This window comes from Perca fluviatilis, chromosome 14, assembly GCF_010015445.1.
Source record: "Perca fluviatilis chromosome 14, GENO_Pfluv_1.0, whole genome shotgun sequence".
NCBI classification, from domain to species: domain Eukaryota; kingdom Metazoa; phylum Chordata; class Actinopteri; order Perciformes; family Percidae; genus Perca; species Perca fluviatilis.
In genome coordinates, this window is record NC_053125.1 from 30234515 (window position 1) to 30239925 (window position 5411).

General features: G+C 40.1%; 1 long non-coding RNA gene across 1 annotated transcript in view; it reads right to left on the reverse strand.

The window, feature by feature from the left end:
* Nucleotides 1-502, reverse strand: part of LOC120572986 — an 845-nt gene extending 343 nt beyond the window's left edge. Inside the window, exons 1-2 of the long non-coding RNA XR_005641559.1 lie at nucleotides 471-502; nucleotides 192-284 (exon numbers count right to left, since the gene is read on the reverse strand). This is a non-coding gene — a long non-coding RNA (uncharacterized LOC120572986). The remainder of the gene's footprint in view (nucleotides 1-191; nucleotides 285-470) is intronic.
* Between the last annotated feature and the right edge of the window lie 4909 nt (nucleotides 503-5411).

The window sequence follows — 5411 nt, forward strand, 5'->3', positions numbered from 1 at the left end:
CCATGTGACATGGACTACAAATGGAGTTAGTTGAATGGCTGCTTCATCATTTTGTTTAGGTTTTTGTTGTTTTATCTTTTTTTATCACCCTGCTGGCATACACTGAACTGTCACAGTTAGCATGCAGCCCATCTTTGTTCTGAACTCACAGTAATATACAGTATGTGCTCTTTTAAGATATGAGAACTTACAAAGGAGGTGTTGTAGAAGTTACTGGGGTCATCACCAAGCAGAACAGGGATGCCTTGGAGAACAAGGGTACGCACTGCTGTCACATCTGGTTTCTAGAAGTGGATAGAACAAATAAAGTTCAAGATTAAGCAACATTCAGAAGTTACACTACAAACCCATTTTTAAAGCGCATATGAAAAAGGTGTCAACATGTATGCTTAACAGTGCAGAGAACAGTTGCCGATTGCAGTAGTTATCTAATCCACAGCAAAAACTTAACAAGTCTGTAGTGGACTGACCCTTGAATCAATTTGCTGCACAATCTCAGCGAGTTTCTCTCCAACACTTCCTTTCTTGGACTTGAAGAAGGTACAAAGCGTGGGGCAAAGCGTGTGCGTAAGCAGCACCAAAAAGTCATTCTCCAGGTTTGTCGTGGCTATCCTGTTGAACTCAGCAAACACCTACAAGACAGAAAAAAATGTGAGTGAGTAGACTGGCTTGAGCCAGTGTGGAAATTTTGGAAAACCTTTGGTTACCAGTCCTAAAACCTAAATGCACACTAGGAGAATATAAAAAGCATATCAATATCTGTCGCATTACTTGTCTCTCTGTAAAAAGAGCTGGCCAGCGCTCCTTCAGGGTTTTCACTGGAGGTTCAGCCTCCACAATCTCCCGTCTCCGCAGTGGGAATGTCTGGTCCATCTTAGATGCAATGACTGTTCCACTGGGGTTCCGTTTTTCATTTCTTCAACCAGGAGCTTTCTTTCAACTTCTAGTCTATCTTCATTCTGCCCCTCAGGGAGGTCTGGTAAGTAATTGACCTCAAACCTTTTGGTCTTTTGAGGCCTTTTTGATGCCATTCCTGGGGCGCCTTTTTACCCTGATTTATAGCAACTTCTGCACATCCAGCTTTTCTCAGTTTAGTGCGATAGTTCCCCATTTTGTATGTCAAGCTATTCTTCCAGCCAGAACACCCATCTGGCGAGCCTGGTTCCCTCAGGCAGGGATGTTTGCTTATGAGCGCAATGCCACAGAATGGCATCGTTCTTCATTTGGATAGGCATCAAATTTGTAGATCGCTTCAGCAAGCTTCTCCAAAATACCATGCTTCATGTCTCTTGGTACATTCAGGTAAGTTTGGTCTCGTAAAAACTGAAGATTAGCCTGTCTCAGTCTGAATTCTACATCAACCGCGAAGTTTGGAATCTCAAAAACTCTGGCCATTGCTCTTGTCTTGTTGATGATGATGAGCTGTATGTCGACAGAATCTCTGTATCATCTGAGACATTTGAGGCATCAGAAATGCTGGTGGTGGAAGCAGGCACCAGTGTCAGTGTCACCAATGAAATGACCTTCACAGTTGCTTTTGTAGCTGGCAAGTCTCCTATGTCATCTAGGTTGCAGAGGGAATAACCAAAGTCAGGGTCTTCATACATAAGATTGAAGTCATCCTGCAGGTTGCATTTTTCTTTGACTTTTATCTTCAGCTCTTCAACCGTTTCTGGTTTTCTGTCCAGTGACACTTTCCGTATGTCCCCTTCATTTTATGATGATTCTTAGTTTATAGCTTCCCATGGTCCTAGACAGAGTGGGGATCACTTTAGTACCCAGTCCACATGTCATTCAGCATAATATGTAACGCTTTAGTGTGACGTACACATTGCCTTTCACTCTATAGGAAGATAAGGGGGAAAACATCATTCAGTTCGGACAGATGGGTGACATTGAGAGACCCTCCCCACTGAAGCACAACTCATAAGCACGTAAATGTTCAACATACCATGAGGTCAAAAGCCTGCAGACTAGCAGGATTTCTGTGTTGATAACAACAATATGTGTTATTTGCTGGAACTCTGGGAGACCAGAGCAACAGCCAACTGAAATGATCATATCTGCAGTGTACTTTTACACCATGAACACAAGCAGAAGCTGCAACCAGCACTGTACTTGCTTGGCGTTTACGCTGATGTAGTGAGCGCTGAACATTTTCAGGGAAAGATGTGATCATAACTGACCTGACTTTATCAATTTCCACAGAAGGCTTAAAGAAGGATGCAGAATCCAAATGGAAGGCCATCATCTTCTGGTGTCTTACAGCCAAGGTTTGTGCTACATTCTTGAAATTATGAGTGTCATGCACAACCTTTTGAAAAATTTGTGCTTCCCTTCAAAACGCATCGTCCACACATCGACTAGTGGGCCAAAAGTTTTAATCAGTTGAGGGTAATGTTCAATAAAATGATGTTTTGGACGGAGTTTGTAGGTCGGAAAAGTTTGCTGCAGTAAATCTCTATGTTCTGAGATTTTGCAAACCAGAAAGTGGATTAACTCTTCAGTAAAGTGCGGTGACATTACTATTTCCAGTATATCTTTTAGAAGCATCAGTATCTCCCATGCTTTGTCTCCTTCTGGGATATTATGGCCTACCATCAATGGAAGCAGCCTCAGGAGAGCCCCAGTTTTCGTGGTCCGTGCCCACAATGGTTCCCTTTAGCGATGAAGGTCTTTGAAATGATCTGTGGTTGGTCAGCTTTATCTGAGAACGTGTAAGGAAACTGCTTAATAGCCTTATTCAAACAGTCCAAAGAAACATACTTCTTGGTCATAAAATCCTGAAGACAGAGTGACATTTCTGCTGGTACTATACCCTTAAAAAGTCATGCAGAATGTCAGGTGGAAAACCATCCACCACATGAAAGTGTTTCAAGTTTTCATTCAGTGGACACCTCTCTTTTTTACACCAAGATGTCTGGCCATAGTATGGTCATGTATAACCTCTTGCACATGTCTGTCGTGGTCCGCTCTTGTCCTTGGCTGGTGTAGACCTGACCTGACCTCCTTATCCTGTATGTCATCTTTCTTACACATACAAAACCGACAAAAGAGATGTGCTGCAAAACTCTCCTGGAATCCTGCCAAAGCGTGAGCCCCCAAGTTGTCTGCTGCTACATACAATACAGTTCCTTTAACACTTTCTGCTAGCTGTTCAACATACACACCGTTGTTCCTCAAGAGTAACAAGATCCTGAATGAGAGGACGAAGAACTTCTGCATAGCCATGTTCCTTCACAGTCTTGACCTTACATAAAAGTGCAAGTTGTATAGAGTGGAGAGCTGACCGATATTTGGAGTCAAGATTAGCAAGTACCCAATATACTGCACATAGTTTGTGTTTTTTCTCTTGGATGTTCCCAGTGGATTAGCAACCTCAAAAATCATCTATATATAGCCCAAGAGCAATCCTAAATTCTTCCACATTCAAAAGAACATTTTCTTTAAAATGAGAGCCATCTCTGAATGAGTGGTATCCTTCTGGTGAAGCACCACATTCTACATGCAGCTTTATCCAGAATATCCTTATTTCTTAACAAAGCCTGCAACATTTTCAAGTGTGGGGACATATACAACAGAACTATCTCTGTCAAGACGAAACTCAACTGGCATAACAAGAGGAAATTCTTGCTGTATATAAGATGCTCTCCCGCTAGCTGTTGATAAGGATCCTCCTGTAGAGGTGAATTTCAGCAGGACATTAGTTTGTGAAACTGCATTTACAACGTCACTCACAATGGAATTATCCACGTCACCACAATGCTGACTGATAATCTCCTGGACTTTACTGTGAAGTAATGGCTGTGAAAGTAAGTGGATCTGATTGATCTGCTGAATAACTTCTTGTGTAGCACTTTCTGATATATGCAGGATTGTTTGCATTTTCAAAACAAAGCGGCAAGGTTACGTTCCAGCTGACTTTCCAAGTCCTGTATGTCACCTACAGATTCTTCAAATTCACACTCAGTGTCATCCTGTGAGGAAATATCATTCTCCACTTCAGTCAATTGATCTTGATGTTTAATGTTTGATACAATTCCGGTTTTAAAATGTGTTGTAGCACTCCCTTTTGTGTACCCTACTTTTGTGTGCATTAAATGTTGAGTACACATTGCTGTGAAAATCACAGCCGTCGTATGGACACAGAACTTTTTGCTTAAGTTTTAAATGTCGCGCAAGTGTGTGAAAAACTCTTCTTCAGTGCAGGGCTCTGTGTATTCACATAATTGGCAGTGAAATGCAACTGTGGGTTTACTTGCTTGTCCAATGTTTGATTGACAGTGCCAAACCGATAAATGCACTTTGAGTGCATTAAAAGATTTGAAAGTGCACAAGCAATCGTTATGAAGACATATGTTATTGGGCTGTGCGAGTAAAGCCTCCATGTTTTTAGGCGATAGTGTTTTAACAACTGTCCTCTTTTTTCTGTAGAAAAATTACACTGCTTACAGGTCCACTGCATCTGCAAGAAATTATTTTAAATAATTTAAAATTTAGGTGTAAGTTGTAAGTGTGTGTGTTTGTATATCTACATATAATATCATCCAAAATATTGTATACTTTATCTCACCTCCAGTGTACTGAGGCCCACTGACAAAGCAGCTGTGAAGAGCCCTCAAGGCAGTTGCCACAAGCACTTCTGTAAAGGACAAATAATGTCTTAGTTAAAAGAAAGTTCCACTTAAAGTGATGTGATTTGTAGATTAAAGACACATAGTGCATACTTTACAAGCATTACAGGAGAATGATAGTTTTCCAATATAAATCCTTATAGATGTATCCTCTTACATGAATATTTGAAGATTCAGATTGAGTCATAAAACAATTCTAAAAATTAAGAGTATAAACAATCCTGACTTAAGTATAAGTACAGCAATATTAGCAACTGCATTTACTTAAAGAAATAACAGGGGAAAGTCAGGACGTTGAAACACTTTTCCGATATAATTACTTTTAAAGAAAACGTTACAGACAAAAATAATTTGTTGTCATCAACAACTTACGTGTGTGTTCTATCAATACCAGGTGCTATCTTATAAAAATATGGACAACTACCGGGTTAACTTGACTTTGAATGAAAGGTGCTTGCTCATAGGGCTAGGGATGGAAGAAACACATCGATATACATTTTAATTTTTTAATGTTTTTCTTGTTTTTATTTAACATGCTTGACAGGGTCCTTAATATGTAGCGTAGCAAAATAATAAAAATAACTTTTGCCAACAGTCATCATGTATTCTCCTTGTTTTTGGCTTTGCAAACGATTAAAACAGAAACTAGCAGTAGCTAAAGTAACTTATGTTCTCCTAATTGTCTGACCAATGTGGCTGCAAAATGTGTGTTGCTTACAAATTGTCTTGTTTAGTGTTTCCTCTACACACTTAATGCAGCAAAATTTCATTTGTAAC